This window comes from Pinus tabuliformis, chromosome 2_2, assembly GCF_031772625.1.
Source record: "Pinus tabuliformis cultivar Carrire ecotype Pingquan chromosome 2_2, CPIR1, whole genome shotgun sequence".
NCBI classification, from domain to species: domain Eukaryota; kingdom Viridiplantae; phylum Streptophyta; class Pinopsida; order Pinales; family Pinaceae; genus Pinus; species Pinus tabuliformis.
The window spans coordinates 925,801,990-925,819,799 of record NC_142300.1 but is presented as its reverse complement, the minus strand read 5'-3'; the positions used below and the strand labels follow the sequence as shown (position 1 = coordinate 925,819,799).

At 35.0% G+C, this 17,810-nt stretch overlaps 1 pseudogene; it reads right to left on the bottom strand.

Moving 5' to 3' along the window:
* Window positions 1-2,974: 2,974 nt before the first annotated feature.
* On the bottom strand, window positions 2,975-3,443 carry LOC149196111 (histone H2A pseudogene; annotated as a pseudogene).
* Between the last annotated feature and the right edge of the window lie 14,367 nt (window positions 3,444-17,810).

The window sequence follows — 17,810 nt, the reverse complement described above, 5'->3', positions numbered from 1 at the left end:
AAGTTTAGATCCAATTTCGGGTCAACATATGTCTTCTCATCTCACAGCCCACAAGTTATATACCTGAACTGTTAAGTTTAAGAAACTGGAAATGCAAAGTCTCTGGTTCATCTGTTTCATGGAAAAAAAAATAGCAACTAACAATCGACATGCATGCATTCTCAAAGCAGGTGGCGTGCTCTGGAAAATCTATGTTTGTTCGAGGTATCTAACACGAAATTGTGAAGTCGCTATTGAAAATCCTGCCAAATTCTTTTTCTTTGCACCTAGAAGCTGCACATTACAAGTTGGCATTTTAGCCAGTGAAGAGAGACCCCCTGCAGTACCATCAATTTCACTACATCTGCACTCCCTGCAATAGCAGAATTGGGGAAATGTATCCCATCCTACTCTCAACAAAATCCAATACATTTTTTTTGCTGCATCAAGTGCAAGCGCTCTATCACAGGCATCTAAAGTCTTTTGCAAGTTTTCTTCTGATAGAGGCTTACCACTAGTGGTAGATGCAGTGACAGAAACAACCATAATGGTTGCCGAAGGTTAAAAGACCCTCAAGATCAACCAGAGTTAAATCGATCTCATTTCCAATTTTCTTTACAACTAGAGAATAATCAATTTGATGGTGTACAAGAGATTCTAACTCAGGAAACTTAAACCATGAGTGTAATGACTTATGATGGTTCTACTTATCTTGTCATGAATTAATTGCTTAAGTAGGTGAGATACATTGGATTAGGTGTTGCATTTGGGTTGTTGGTGTGACAACGAGTTTTGGAGGCATTATGGTTGGAGTTTGTTGGCACAAGACTCATATAAGTTAGTTGAGTATGAAATTATTTGGTGTGGTAGTGATTACATGCCCATAATGCATGAGACAACTTTAGATTGGCATGTGACAGCAATACATGTGAGATAATTGCATTAATGGAAAATGTAGAAATTGAGGTGAAGTTGGAGTTGGTGGTTTAATGAAGGCAAGAAGTGCATAGGCATAGCTAGATGTGTGGTGACCAAGGTGAGACCATTTTATAAGAAAAACCTTGGCCACATTTGTTTTGGTTAGACAGGCACACTGGTAGACCATTGTGACTTAGATGAAATTCTGTCAATCAACAAGTTCAATTTTTCATATTACCCTTCATAAAATTTTATAAATCTTCTATTGTTGATCACATTGGAATGTCATAGTTGCCAACCAATCTCTTTCTGTTTTCAAGCCTCAAGGCTTCTCTATCATTGGTGGTTTCTTTGTGAGTTCTTTTAGGTAACCATCTAATCAATGGTGATTGGTTGAAAAAGAGAATCCCTTTTGATATCCTCTCCCTGGAAATGCAGGCAGAGGTAAGTAGAAGAGAAGGGAAGGTCCTAAACATTCACATGCTCTGTTCCAATAAGTCAGGATTGCTTCTATCCACAATCAAGGCTCTGGATGGACTTGGTCTTGATGTTAAGCAAGCAATCTTAAGTCGCCTCAATGGATTTTCACTAGATGTATTTCGAGCAGAGGTAATGTAATGTTTCAATTGATTACCCATTAAACTGCAATAGCTCCTAGTCTAACTCTATTATTTTGCACATTGTGATCAACAATCCACTGGGGAAGATGTTACAACAGAGGAGATCAAAGCATTGTTGCTGCAGACTGCAGACAATTAAGATGGACTGTAGTAAACATAACTTACTACACATCTTCAAATGCCCCTTCTACTAAAAACCATAATATCATTTCAGTCAGAATTCAGAACAGAACACATTGAATTCCCATGGTGGAAGCCCTCTCTCCATAGGGATTCTGATATAGAAGATGAAGCAGAGTTACATTACATATTAGGCTGACAATACTCTGAGAACCTGTGCCAGGGGTTGGCTGAGACAGCCTTGAAGCTATCCACATATCAAATTGTTTAGAGTATGTTAGTATAGTCATGTCATAGCAATCTGAATTGATAACCTTCTGTGTACTCATGTGAAGGCCGACATTTTGGCAGTTTGTTTCCATGTTACACATCACAATGAACATTTACTCACAGAAGTCTAGTTGTAGGATTAATACCTGTGATCCTTATTCCAGCAGAAATTATGTAGCAGCTGCTGGTCATTTTAGAAGTAGTTGGTTTCTTTCTTTTCATAGTCTCCCTGATCCTCTATTCACTGCATATTCCTTAAAATTCAATCACTCCTGCAAGAATCTCGTTGTGTGTGTATATATATATATATATATATATGGTCTTCTGTTGACATAGACTTTATATTGGCCACTTGATGAGTTAGTTTATGAGCGACTGGGTTGCAGGGCCTAAAGAAAATAATAACATGAACGAGTTAATGGATTCCATGGTTAAAGATATGGAGGAGGACACATTGAATTCAGTCTCTGCTATTAAATTACAACCCCCTTCCTGTTGGGTAAGTTTTTAGCATTTCTCGCTGATTGTTGATATCATCAGTTTGTTTCAGAGTTTCATGGTGAGAATCATTTGGATTTGAGTTGGCCTTGGATGAGGAAGCAATTGGATCCTTAAATTTATTTGTATCGCTTATCTTAAAATCTCAACACAATTAAAGGTTATGGTTTCTGAATTTAATGATTTGCCCAAATATGGTAGATATTGTACCAAGAATATAACCACCTCTAGTTTTTCAAAAATTAAAACAGGGATTATATTTAATAATAAGCAAGAACCTACAATTCACAAGAGGATTTTGTGTTTCAAACTTATAACACTTGGAAAATGAACCACATAGAAAAAAGGATTTTAATCCAAATTATTTACTATACAAAAGGCATCACCACCAGTCTCCAGATCGATTCCACGCAAACAAAACAGGGAGCAACATGGCCATACAGGCACCGTAACCCATAAAACCTTCGAAGGCTACAACATTAGCATCAAAGTCACACAAAAAAACCCACAATCACAAAACCCAGGCCTGCCGACAGTCAAATCAAGCACATTCATATTCATGGCTATGGATGCTTAAAAATACGCCAAAACCCCAAAATCCAAATGCCACTAGGACTTCTTTGAACCTTTAGCCTTCTCTAGCGTATTTTCTCCAGCCTTCTTGGGCAAGAGCACCTGGTGAATGTTGGGAATTACGCCTCCATGAGCTATGGTAACTTTCCCCGAAAGCTTTCCCAATTCATCGTCATTTCTCACGGCCAACTGAATATGGCGGGGAATTATCCTATTATTCTTGTTGTCTCCGGCTGCGTTTCCTACCAATTCAAGAACATCAGCTGCTAGGTATTCAAGCACAGTTGCAAGAAAAATGGGGGCTCCAATCCCAACCCTCTTGGCATATTTTCCATTCTTCAGATATCTGGTGAGCCTTCCAACAGGAAATTGAAGGCCGGCCTTGACTGATTTCGTGACGGGATTTTTCTTGGATCCTCCCTTTCGGCCCCCTACACCCTTCCTTGACTTAGTATAGGTTTCCATAGGTAGCGCTCTGTCAATTTACAACAATCCAAGAGTTACACAGTACACAATAATGCAGATGCTATGAGGCGAAGACACACGGGTCAATCACCTCTAGTTTACCAAAAGCCAACAACCTTCAATGGCTCACAAAATCAAATATCACATCCACCTAAAGCGCCATCGGGGCACTCTATCTACCTTTTCATTTGCGTTATGGATGATATATTCAAAACTGAGAAAACCCATATGGTGAATAAAAGATGAAACAGGAAATGACTTGAACAATACTCAAATAGCAGGGGATGCAGTCAAGGTCCCATTTTGCGCACATCCTGAAATTATTGCAGTGCACGGCACCACGTCTCATTCAGGCATTTTCTCAAACATTTCCAAAGCCTCCTCAACTTGCCCATTCTACGCAAATCCTGCAACCATGGCCGTCCGAGTGACCATATCTGGCTCAGGTATCTCCTTAAACAGCTTGAACGCTTCACCCACCTATCCATTCTATGCATACCCAGCAATCATCACTATGCATAAAACCGCATTTCGCTCGCTCGGTGGTCAGGCTCTGGGCAAGGGCGGGGTAGCACGGGATGCTCCGGTTCACATGAATTTTTCAAATCAAGTTGGCGCGATTGCCATACGCTCGTTAAGGCATTGGCGGGATGGTGAAGTTGAAACAAGCAATCGATGTGCGAGGTGATGGTGACAGAGGTAATGGACTTCATGTTCTGCCGAGGTGATAGAGACGGAGGTGAAGGAAAAGCCGGTTAGGTGGCTGGCCGGAATAATGCGCTTTTCGGATGATCGAAATCTCCGAAAAGTCGCATTATTGACTACTCCTTAATGAAATATGGTGGGAAGGTGGCATTAAATGCAGTTATTCGGGCCTCCTACAACCAAGTACATGTTTCATTAATTGTGTCGAGGAATTATGTTGTAATGGTGGGCATGCATGAGAGTACGAGATGCTCATAGATGAGAAGGAGATGGATGTATGGGTATGCCACACTATCAAGGACAGTGTATTGTATAGGGTTGGAAATATTGGTCGCCTAAATCCACCTCCCCTTTAATCTTTTCAAATAAATGACACGTGCATACACCATTTGAACAATAAGATGCGCGATTTAAGGTAATTGATCGCTAAGCGTCTGTATTTTTAAATAAATAACAAGCACGTCCGTTGGCTTAAATTCACTTTTTGTCTATAAATTTCTTCAAGCAAATAACGCGTATTTACACGTTCAGATAAAATTCACTAGTGGATATCTATTTTTTAATGCGTATTTATGGAATGAATTCACTACTCTTCCGCATATTAAATTCACTGGTCATCACAAATATCAATTTGTCTGTATGCGAATCACATGGTTTTTTTTAGTACATGTAATGTTATGGAAGATTCAATCTTACAGCCAAATGTTTTCCCTGCAACCCTAACTTTGATGTACAAGTTTCCTTACAAATTTGCTATAATTCTGCCTACCAACCTTACCCAAGTTTCTGGAGTCAGGACCGCTTTTAACACGACCTTCTAATTTCTGGTTAAGCTTGGGAGCATGGATTGCATAGGTCTCCAATTGGCGCAGTTTATCTGTTTTAGGTTTTGGTTGGAATAAGGCCATACAATTTCAAGAGAAATTTGTAATTTCTCTTTATTTATTATATTTTTCCCAAAAGCAAAAAACACTGCCATATATTAATGAATTAGAGGATGGTTAAAGAGGATGGTTTTAAAAACCCTGGTGCAGAGACAGAAGGACGATAGATCCAGAGACTAAATACGTCCAATATATATCAAGAAACCTTAAACATTATCAGAAAGTGCCACAGAGGCCAGAAGGTTATCAAAAGAAGGAAATTAACAAAAACCTGTACCACTTCCAGAGGCCGAAAATAGTAAGGAAAGACTGTCAAGATCTAATATCAGAAACCATCAGCTTCAGGGAGCCCGAGCATACAAAAGAGCCCAGAACAGAAAAGGATCTTGAGAGGAGCTAAAAAGCTATCTTTATTTATTATCTTGTTGCTGGCCGGTATAACCCAACGGATATTACCTTTGATTATATATTAAAGTGCTTTGACTAAAAAATTAAATAGTAGTATATAATGTTTACATCATAAAATAGAATTTAATTATTTTGTTAAATATATTAATTTTATTTATTTAACATTTGATTGATTCATTTCGTTTCTCTTATTCAGTAATGATGACTTTGTACTGCTTGCAGCATAATAACTAGTCTATCATGTCAATAGATGAAATTTGTGCCATGTCATTTTAGATGGCTGCTGCTACTTTGACATCTGTTACCATCATCTGCGCAATCGGTTTTTCTCCAACTGATGCAGAATAGAGTAAGGAAAGACAAACAGTAAATCGGTCGACGAGAGCAAAATTGGAAGAGATTGGTCATCGTCCCATCTAACCGCGGGCCATTAAAAGTGGCAAGATTTTTGCATTATGACGTATCTTGATCAACATGCATTGTATGATGGACTAAAGGTTATTTTGACACTAGTAAAGGTTATTATGACCTGTTGTGGTGGCCACTAGAGGGGTAGATGCCCCTTTCCGGTTATGAGGTTTGATCTTGGGTCTCCCATAGGCTAGGCCTGGGAATTACCGATTCACTATATAGTTAAAAATAAAAAGATTGTTTTGAAACTAGTAAAGGTTATTATGACCTGTTGTGGTGGCCACTAGAGGGGTGGATTCCCATTTCCCGACTATGAAGTTTGATCTTGGGTTTCCCATAGATTAACCCTGACAATCACCGATTCCCCGTATAATTAAAAATAAAAAAATTGTTTTGAAACTAGTAAAATGTCACTAAAATTAAAATGAAGTCTTTAATTTTATATTTATGTATGTTTATACTTTCATTTTATTTTCATTATCGAAGCGGAAGCCGAAGCTGACGCTGACGCTGACAAAGAGAAAGAAGATAAAGTTTTATTCTATTTTTTTTATATTTTTTTTATTAAAATGGATAATTGATTGTGGTTTCACTTTGAAAATACAAAATGGACTTTAAGAACATCTCCAAATGGATTTAACTTGATAAAGTAATACATTTAAATAATAATGTGAGCATTGAACATCTATTAACAAGATATTAAATTACTTCTTTGTTAAGTTAAAATAATAATGCGAGCATTGAACATCTATTAACAAGACGTTAAATGTCTTCGATGTACGTTAATGTCCACAATACACACTTACATATCTAAATAACAACATTTCCAAAAACAATATCATCTTAAAATAGAATTATCTTAAAATAGAATTAAATGAACAAATTGTATATCTTTATCCACAAAAAAAATAAGAACTCATCAATTTATTTGTTTGAAATTATCACAATAGTCTTTGGTCATTGAAATTATAAAAATAATACAGTTGAATAATTAGTTTTTTTGGTATATTTTTTACTATTTTTTTAAGATAAAGATTTATTGGAATTGTAAGTATGAGTTGTGTAATCTATGTAATGGAAATATCACATAATTTTTTCAAAGTAATGAATTTATTTATGCATTTAAAAACTTATTTTTAATAATGAACATCACAAACTCTTCAAACGTTTTTTTTAATATAATAATTTAAAAACTCCTATAAAAACCATCTACTTTAATTTGTTTTGAAGAAAACCTTATAGGATTGTTGTAATTAGAGTGTTTTTGTTGAACTTTGATATGATTAGAGATTGAAGTCATGGGTAGAACATTATTTAGCATGGGGCATAGTCAAGTGGAGTTTATGTTTGGAATTTTGATGTGACAAGGAAGATATGCAAAACTTAAGGTTGAGAATTTGTCATATTAACATTATCATCATATTATTAAATAGGGTGAACACATAATTTTAGCTATATTTACCATCATATTATTATATATTGTATACACATAAGTTTAGCTATATTTAAACTATACCAAAATATGATTAACCATCATGTCATACACACAAATAAAAGAGGGTGTATCATTATATGTATTCAAATACATATACATATTGGCATAACATCAATATTTTATATATGAGAAAGGTAATCTAATCAACTACACATTATTTAAAGAGATTATATCATTAAAGTAAAACAATTAAGAGATTATATAAATACATAGAGTAAATTAATTTGAGAAATTTTATAATTGTTGAATTAATCTGGTTGTGAAGATTGTAATTTTAAATTCTTAATATATAAATTTATTTAACATTGAATTTTTTTACAACCTTTTTATTATGTAATTTTAATAATAATTTATAATTCTAATTCATTTGGTTTTTATGAAGGTTATTTATTTGTACCTTCTATCATTCTTTTAACACTAGGATGGAATCTTCCCATCATTTAAGGTCTCTTGGTCACCTACAATCTTATAAGCATAAATATATGTTACGTATAAATTTATTTGTATAAATATATGTCACGTATTTATCCATATATGTGTCGTTTCTTCTCACTATGCTCTTATCAAAGTATGAACTTCATTTTAAGTATTAAAAATTGCATTATGTTAGGGTAGGAAACTTAGTGTAATTTATTATTTTGTAATAAAGTGGTTTTACACATTTGCTAAAAAAATTTATGTAGTGAAATTCTTATGAAAATATCAGCCAATAAAAGAATATTATACATCAATTTGATTTCAACTAGGTTGTAATCTTAAAATTAAAGTATTATTATATTTTATAGATTAACTAATTTTCTTATTTTATTTTTATTTTGAATGAATAAAAATATCCTTTTAATTTTTAATGAATAAAAACATCTTTCCACACTATCATTCACAAAAATGCTATAAATAAAAATATCTATATTAGTTTTTTCAAAAACAATTATACATGTATTAGCACTCATTGATGCTCATAGGGGTGAAGAAGTGGGATTGAAACTAGTGAAATGAATCACATAGCGTCAATCATCACTTCTGAGGCTTGCACCCGAGGGTGAAGAAGTGGAATTGAAACTAGTGAAATGAATCACATAGCGTCAATCATCACTTCCGGGGATTGCACCCGGTAAACAGGACTTCCCGGGAGGTCGATTGAAACTAGTGAAATGAATCACATAGCATCAACCATCACTTCCAGAGCTTACATCCGGTAACTAGGACTTCCCGGGAGGTCACCCATCCCAGATCGCCTCTGGTTCAACCACGCTTAACTGTGGAGTTTTCCCCACAATCAAGCCCACTTAGCTTGCTACTCCATTTGCAAAACCTTAGCAAGTATTGTGCCTCATGAACCATTCAAGTAGAGTTCCCTTCACTGTTTTGAATTAAGCATTGGGGTTTTCACATTGCATTATATTAGATATCATTTTGGGAGTCATTCATCTATGACCATTTCCATGAGAGATAGTCATAACTGACTAATTTCTTATGATTTTTGAATAGTCCACTTAGCACTCATTGCATCAAGTGATGCTCACAGGGGTGAAGAAGTGGGATTGAAACTAGTTAAACGAATCACATAGCGTCAATCATCACTTCTGAGGCTTGCACCCAGTAACCTGGACTTCCCGGGAGGTCACCCATCCCAGATCGCCTCTGGCTCAAGTGCGCTTAGCTGTGGAGTTTTCTTGACAATCAATCCCACTTGGCTTGCTACCCCATTTGCAAAACCTTAGAAAGTATTGTGCCTTATGAACCATTCAAGTAAAGCTCCCTTCACTCTTATGTATTTAAGTATTGAGGGTCTTTCGCAGTGCATTATATTATATATCATTGCTTTGGGATTCAACTGCGTTAAAAAGTCATTCATTTATGACCATTTCCATGAGAGGTAGGCATAACTAACTAATTTCTCATGATTATTGAATAGTCCACGGCTTGCACCCGGTAACCTGGACTTCCTGGGAGGTCACCCATCCCAGATCGCCTCTGGCTCAAGTGCGCTTAGCTGTGGAGTTTTCCCAACAATCAATCCCACTTAGCTTGCTACCCCATTTGCAAAACCTTAGAAAGTATTGTGCCTTTTGAACCATTCAAGTAAAGCTCCCTTCACTCTTATGTATTTAAGTATTGAGGGTCTTTCGCAGTGCATTATATTATATATCATTGCTTTGGGATTCAACTGCGTTAAAAAAGTCATTCATTTATGACCATTTCCATGAGAGGTAGTCATAACTAACTAATTTCTCATGATTATTGAATAGTCCACTCAGCACTCATTGCATCAAGTGATGCTCACAAGGGTGAAGAAGTGGGATTGAAACTAATGAAATGAATCACATAGAGTCAATCCAATTATGGTAGGTTTTTCTAGTCTAATTTCTCTAAAATCCGGCAGCAATTTATTGAAATCACAAGCTTGATAGGTAACCCCTGCACAATTCAAGTACCCTAGAGATTTTTTAGGGTGCTGAATCCATATATACAATAAAAAAATCCAGTTTAAATAACACAAATCAAGCTTTCACCTCCACGAGATTAAACATGGAAAATTCCAAAATAAACTATTTATAAAAATGTCACTATCTACTAAGAAAATAAACTATGCCTATAAGTGTTACAATCTATGAAGAAAATGAACTAGTGTGTTAACCCTCAAAATTTATCTTAATGAAAAATAGATTATTTTTCTAATTAATATCAACACACTATATATATGGAAAAATAATTTATACATTTATTTTAATTTATATTTTAAGTTTTTATAATAAATTAGGAAAAATATATTCAAATAAATAAAATTTTAAAATTATTAGATCAATATGATTAATTTTTATGATTATTGTGCTTGTACAAAAATATTTTCCATGTTTGGAAAGCTAACCTTGGCATTGTTTTATACTAATTGTTGACTTTTGTTGCGTCGATGTATTAGGGATCCAAAACCCAAAATGTGGTGCTCCCCGATATTTCTTGAACCGAGACTAAAATAAAGATGCATGGTTAGTAACTTGGTATGTGCGAGCATTTTCTTTTTCAATTCGTTGTCCATTCAAATGCGATGTGATAGTCATATGCATCTGTGTACTTCAATTACTTCCAGCCATCACTTCACTTCGTTGGTTGGTGTGAATTCACTGAACCCATTGAATGACTTATTCTCTATTCGACAGGGCATTCATTCTCAACGTATTTTTTTGTATTGTTGTAATCCAAACATTCGAATGGTCAGTATAAATTTCAGAGCATTATGGGGTGTCTGCCAGTTATGGGTGATGTCGTAGTCATATGCATTTGTGTACTTCAATCACTTCCCACCATCACTTCACTTGCTTAGTTGATGTGAATTTTACTACCAAAACCCCAATAAAATTACTTATTCTCTATTCGAAAGGACATTCATTCTAGATGGGTTTTTTTATTGCAGTTGTCTATAACGCGACTTTTTGAAAGCTTTTCCGGCAGATTTTTCCGGTCGAAATCCGGCAGGAATTATTGGAATCGCAAGTTTGATAGCTAGTTTCTGCACAATGAAAGCGTCCCAGGGGTTTTTCAGGGTGCTGAATCCAAATATGCAGTTAAAAAACCATTTTAACTGCAAGAAATCAAGATTTGACCTCAATTCTTCCGCCGGATTCTGTCACCGGAATCTTCAAAAAGTCGCATTATAGACAACTCCTTTTTTATTGTTGTAATCCAAACATTTGAATGGTTAGTACAAGTGTCAAAGCATTATGGGGTGTCACCAATTATGGGAATTTATCATATTGTTACTGCATTTATTATTATGTCATTGCTTATGGAGTGACATATTCAAGCGGTCATTTCTTCTTTTGTCCCTCGCAAAACATATCAAGGTTATTCTTGTGAGACAAAATGGGTCTCCAAAGCCCAAAGAAGTTGTGATTCTTGAAGGGTGTGAGAGCGAAGATGATGTTGTAAAGCCCAAAGTTGTGATTCCTGAAGCGTGTGAGAGCAAAGATGTTGTTGTAAAGCCCAAAGTTGTGATTCCTTAAGGGTGTGAGAGTGAAGATGTGGATAAAAGTTTTATCTTCAACAAGAATTTCCAATCAAAGTATGATCTCAAATACGAGGTTGGGTGTGGACATTTTGGGCACACTTGCTTTGCAATGTCTTGGAAAGGAGAGTTGAAGGGTCAGCCTATCGTTGTCAAGATCATATCCAAGGCCAAGGTCACTACTCCTTTTGTTTTAAAAACCCACCTACTCACAACATTGGCGATAGCAAATGTTGACGTGATCATGGCAAGAAAACAATATCTCATTCTTCTATTGTTACAAAAATGACATGATACAAATTTCCAATCCCTTAAGGTATTGTCTTTCCTAAAAAATGTTTGTAATACATTATTAAAATTATTCATTGTTAATTATTTATCCATGGTTCCTTTCAATAGATAGAAATGAAAAATGCATTTCTTCTAAACCATGGTCCTATAGTAACACATACCTATTGCCTGTTTGGCTCTTTGTCGTAACAAATTCCAATAGTGGATACCATCAGCCATACGAGCGAGAATACAACTTTTATGCCAAACTAGATTCCTTCTATTGGTTCTAAAAAATGATTTGATAAAAACACCATCGCATATGTCACACATCACAAACATGCCCTTCCAATTAAAATTGTGAATTTCTATAGTGCAATTTTTATGATACTTTTACAAAGGAAAAAATTAGAGATTCGTGCAAAGATCAAGGTCCAACAGAAGAACAAGTTAAAACTGTAGTTATACTCTAATAAAATTCAGAACAACAAATTTGAGCAGAAAAACTCAGAGATTGAGTTCATAATAGTAGAGAAGTATTGGAAGACTTGCAGATGACATACATAAGAGTTAGTTGAAGGAGAAGAATCACAAATATAGAGTTTATGCATGGAAGAAGCATGCATTTATGTTGTGGATAAAAGTTTTGGCTTCAACAAGAATTTCTCATCAATGTATGATGTCAAATAGGAGGTTGTGTGTGGACATTTTGGGCACACTTTCTTTGCAATGTCTTGGAAAGGAGAGTTGAAGGGTTATTCTATCGTCGTCAAGATCATATCCAAGGCCAACGTCACTATTCTTCTTGTTCTAAAAACCCCCCTATTCACAACATTAGCGATAGCAGAGGTTGAGGTGATCATGGCAAGAAAACAATCTCTCATTCTTCTATTGTTACAAAAATGATATGATACAAATTTCTAGTCCCTTAAGGTATTATCCTTCCTAAAAAATGTTTGTAATACATTATTAAAATTATTCATTGTTAATTATTTATCCATGGTTGCTTTCAATAGATAGAAATGAAAAATCCATTTCTTCTAAACCACGATCCTGTAGTAACACATACTTGTTGCCCGTTTGGCTCTTGGTCATAACAAATTCAAAGGGTGGATACCATCAGCCATGCGAGCGAGAATACAACTTTTATGCCAAACTAGATTCCTTCTATTGGTTCTAAAAAATGATTTGATAATGTCACACATCACAAACATGTCCTTCCAATTAAAATTGTGAATTTCTATAGTCCAATTTTTATGATACTTTTACAAAGGAAAAAATTAGAGATTCATGCAAAGATCAAATTCCAACAGAAGAACAAATTAAAACTGCAGTTAAACTCCAATAAAATTCGAAACAACAAATTTGAGTAGAAAAACTCAGAGATTGAGTTCATAATAGTAGAGAAGTATTGGAAGACCTGCAGATGACATACATAAGTGTTAGTTGAAGCAGAAGAATGACAAATATAGAGTTTATGCATGGAAGAAGCATGAAATTAAGTAAAGCTCCAATTCCAAAAATATCAATCAAGACTTCTTTAAAAGAAAAATTTGAGCAGCAACATAGAGGTTGATCAGTTGATGAGAGGTTGTTGGTTTAGTGTGATGCATAATGGTGGTATGCATAAAGGGTGAATCAATAATCATTTTTGGTATCTAAAAGGTGTTTTAGAGATGAAAAGAGTGCATTGGTGATTAGTGAAAGGATTGATGATGATGATATAGTTTGGTGTGTTTATTAATGATAAATTACTGAAGTTTGATTTTGATTTGATCAATAAACAAGGATTGTTGAAGGTGTTAGTATGGTGGCTTTGTTTATCGGTTGCAGTGAGCAAATTTGTTTGTTTATTAGGTAAATGGTCTATTGGTTCTAGTTTGAAAATGGATGAAAGATGAATCAAGAGGGCCACTGAGTGGATGCTTGGAGATCAGGAGTTGTAGCTCCTTCTAGTAGGCGTTGGTAAATGTTTAGGGGCAAGAGTTTCTATCAGTAGTAGTTGAAAAATGAGCCGAGGCAGCAGTCCCTTTCAACAGAGGTTGATAAACAAGCAGGGGAAAAAGTCTCTTTCAGTGAAGACTAATAAATCTGCAGGGATAGAAGTTCCTTTCAGTAGCAACTGATAAACCTACAAGTAGTAGCTTGTGAGGCAATGATGCAATCAAGTTGAAGCATGTAATAAAACAAAGATTGGTGTCTTGTGTATATGTTTCTCATGTGCTTGATGTTTATGATGTTATGTTTTACATGATTTAGTTGTGTTGCCGATCCATGAATAATTTCCAAAAGTGATTGAAAATTATAATTTGCAAAGAATTGTATAATTTTGTCACACTACTGATTCACCCGCCCTCTTAGTAGTGTCCTAGTTTCCATTGTTTCTAACACATCTTTCTAACAAAATCCTAATGTTGGAGAAAATTTTTGAGGTAATTAAATTGAAATTTCAATTCATTAATTTATTCATAAACATGTGGTATTCCATTCTATCTAAAATTCGTATAATCAAAACCTTTCTGAAATTGGTTTTATGATTATGGCGGAAAATTAGTTATAAATTGATTATCGCTTCCATGAATTGGTCTTTAACCATTAGAGTTTTGAATATTAAAAATGTGTCTAATCTGGAATCAATTTGTTGGTATCATATTCTGTTGTTCCAAGTATGAATGCCATTCATAGTATCAATGTCCATGACATTTGAAGAGGTTGTTGTTTCCCCACAAAGACGAGATTCATTTTCCAATATTCAATCTCCTCATTTCTTTTTTGAGAGTGATTGAATTAGATTTAAATTCCCTCAGTTATCCATGATTATCCATGGTGCATTAGAAACAATGGAAACAAAGACATTATTAAGAGGGGGGGTGAATCGTTAGTGTGGCCAAATTATATAATTCTTCACAAATTTCACTTTTTAATCACTTTAACAATTATTCACTGATTAACAACACAACTCAATCATGTATAACATGATTGTTTGGTCAGTTTTATAACTTAAAGTAACTAAACTACAATCATTAATTATCAACCAGGGTAGGTCTTTTTATTTCAGAGGTGTTTGCACTATCTGAGTTGATACATGTAACAGTCAAGTAAAACAGAAAAGATGTCGTTGAACACGCTTGCAGAAATTAAAATACTCTTGCAGAATGGAAATACAAACTTGCATGAATTAAAAGGCACACTATAGAAATGAAACACACTTGGCAAGGAAGAGTCCACACTTCATAAAAATTTTAGATTAAAAATAGGAGCGCCATACACTATCATCTAAAGATATAACAGGACGAATAGATAATTTGAGGGTTTGTAACTTTTGTTTATATTAAAATATTTAGGAAATAAATTAAAATCTTTGATATTTGAAAATAAAACTAAAAGCAATTGTTATTAAATACTACTTAATAATAAAATAACTGCATTTAATATAATAATTTAAATATTCTAATATATTAATTATTCTCATGTAGGCTTAGGTTTAGTTTTTTGAAATTAGTTGCCTTTTTGTTTCTATGCATTAGGTATTTATTTCGTTCTGGTCGGTAAGCTCCTCCTTCAATCTATCACTCAAAAAATTTATGTCCTACAAATGGATCCCCATTGGGATTTGAACCGTCAACAAGATGCACACAATACTGTGGATGATCCGAATCACAATTTTCCAAAAGACAACCACAAAAGCTTAAAATCTAACAGATATAACAGGAATTAAATCACATGAAATTGATTAATCTGTGTAATAACACACAATAAATCTTGAAGAAGAAGTGCATCTATCCCACAATGAACATGTACGACGATAATAAGAAATCCACACTTAACACATGAAATAAATAAATATCCTAACAACATTGTGATCCTTGCTAAAGAGGAGGGCCCTTCCTCCCTAACAGGGTGCGGGGAGAAAATGAAAACTTAGTTAAGAAATCAACACTGAAATCGCAGTAACATCACCAGATATGCTTATATTCAAAATGGTTGAAGAGTACAAGATCAAAATTTCGGTATTGTCTCTGTTCTATTCGTCCCCTTCACATGAGACTAAGCTCTTCTTATAAAGTCTTTACAAGGTCCCAAAATTAGGAAAACGTATCAGTCATGAGAATCTGCGATTCTCACATTGATTAGGATAACATAAAAAAGATATAAATTGTTACAAGTTGTTTCAATAAATATTTGTTGTGGTTACACCACTCTTCTTTTACGAACAATTGTAAATGCTCATATCTTCTTAACTGACCACGTGGAATTACTTTACACGACCCTTGACAGTTGTCCTTGAAAAAAACAGCTACAATCTTGAAAATTCGTGGTGTAACAATTACTTCATAGTGTAACAACAACTCGAACTATGTACAACAAAAAATGACAAACCCGAGGTGTAATAGCAAGTAATTGCAACAACCATTCATCCATGGTTATGAGTAGCTATGGAAATACCTGAAAGAAAAACATTTCAAAGCACTCTTCAAAATATACCGTAGTTAGTCATCCCAAAGAAAGCATCGTTTCATTCAATACTTAGCATAAAATAACATAATAATATGTCAAAGAAAAGATTGCTTCATTATCAGAGGGAGTGACATTGTGCTAGGGAGATTATAGGTTCAAATGAGGGGAAATGGCCAAAAATAGGGAAAACGATGCCTGAAATATCCTTAAATATTTCACTTAACATCTCCCCCCAACTGAAGCCACTGCATGTCCTTGTGCAGACTCTTCGGAATCTTTAGGGTCCTCAGCTATTGTAACACTGGCATGTTGTTGATTCAGTCTTGTAAAATCATAGGCACCAACAGTGTCTTCGTCATCTTTCCTATACCCCTGGGTAGACAGAAGTTGAGTTGTCTAGGAACGTTCATCATATTTGTTCAAGTGGAAAAGAGGTTGGTATTTCTCAACCGGGAGCGAAATCAAAGGAAACTTGAATTTGAGCCCCATCCAGAAAGTTTCCGTCATTTTGACAATTTGTACATACTCAAGGACTCTAGTAACAACAATCATGAAATTGGGGTATCCAAAGGAATCGCCTGCTTGTAATGTGTCACTACAAGTTTCCCACCATTTCAGGCTCCCAACCAATGCTCTACTTTTCAATTGTTCATGAATATTAAAACAAAACACAGCAACCCTTCTCTTATAGAGGGACAATTATTCTATCATGCCAGGTTTACTGAGAATCTTCTTGAATTCCCACCTCATAGTAGTGGCCATACCAAGTTCTATTCTTACCATTTAGGTTTCCTTTTCCTCATTCACAACAAATGATTTTATGGCAAGGTTCCAATCAATTTGATTCCTCATAAGAGATATAAAATCCTGTAGATGCAAATCTCCAACATAGGGGGCGATATTTACGGCCATTTGTAAACTAGAATGCTCAACAAATATATTATGTAAAAAGAGTTCACATAACAATCTCTGTTCATCGAAATCGCATGAGCGAAATACCTCTAAAAAAACTTTAGTGGAATTTCTCTCGTAAGGCCTATTCTCATAAATAGCTTTCAATTGGAAAAATTAATTTTTTTTCACACCAGAAGATCGGGGAGGATGGAGATGGCGACCTAAAACCCAAAAGGTTTAGGGATAACTCATACATTTTATCTTTCTCTTCATTCAACCTCTTGACCTCTTGTTGTAGTTGTTGTTTTTGTTTTTTCTTCTCCATCTCAGCTTTCCTCATTTCCCACTTTGTAAAATTTTCAGTCAGTAATTCCTTAGCCCACTTATCCTTAAGGTTATGAATAACCTTCTGATGTTCTTCCAAAGAAATCATTCCCTTTTTAAGGGAAACTCCCATTTGCTTCTAGTTTTGCAGTTCCGATACTAACAACAATTTTTTTGAATGCCACCCTGCTTCAAGGTCCTGTGTAATTTCATCTTTAATCGCAGTAGAGGGTGCAACAACAGCTCGTGTTTTGAGTTGTTTTTCCTTAGCTATTGGTTCTTGTGTAGCAGCAGCCTCATTGACAGGTTCTTGTGGAACACATCTCAACTCTTCTTCCTTAAAAACCTCTGTCTCAACTGTTGGTTCTTACATATCATCAACATCGTTGATAGGTTTTTGTGTAATGGTTTCTAGGTTAAAATTCATGCGGTGCTCCATTTCAACAATTGGTTCTTGTGTTTCAGCAGCATCATCAACGAGTTCTTGTGTATTAGCCTCCCATGGTTTTGTTTCG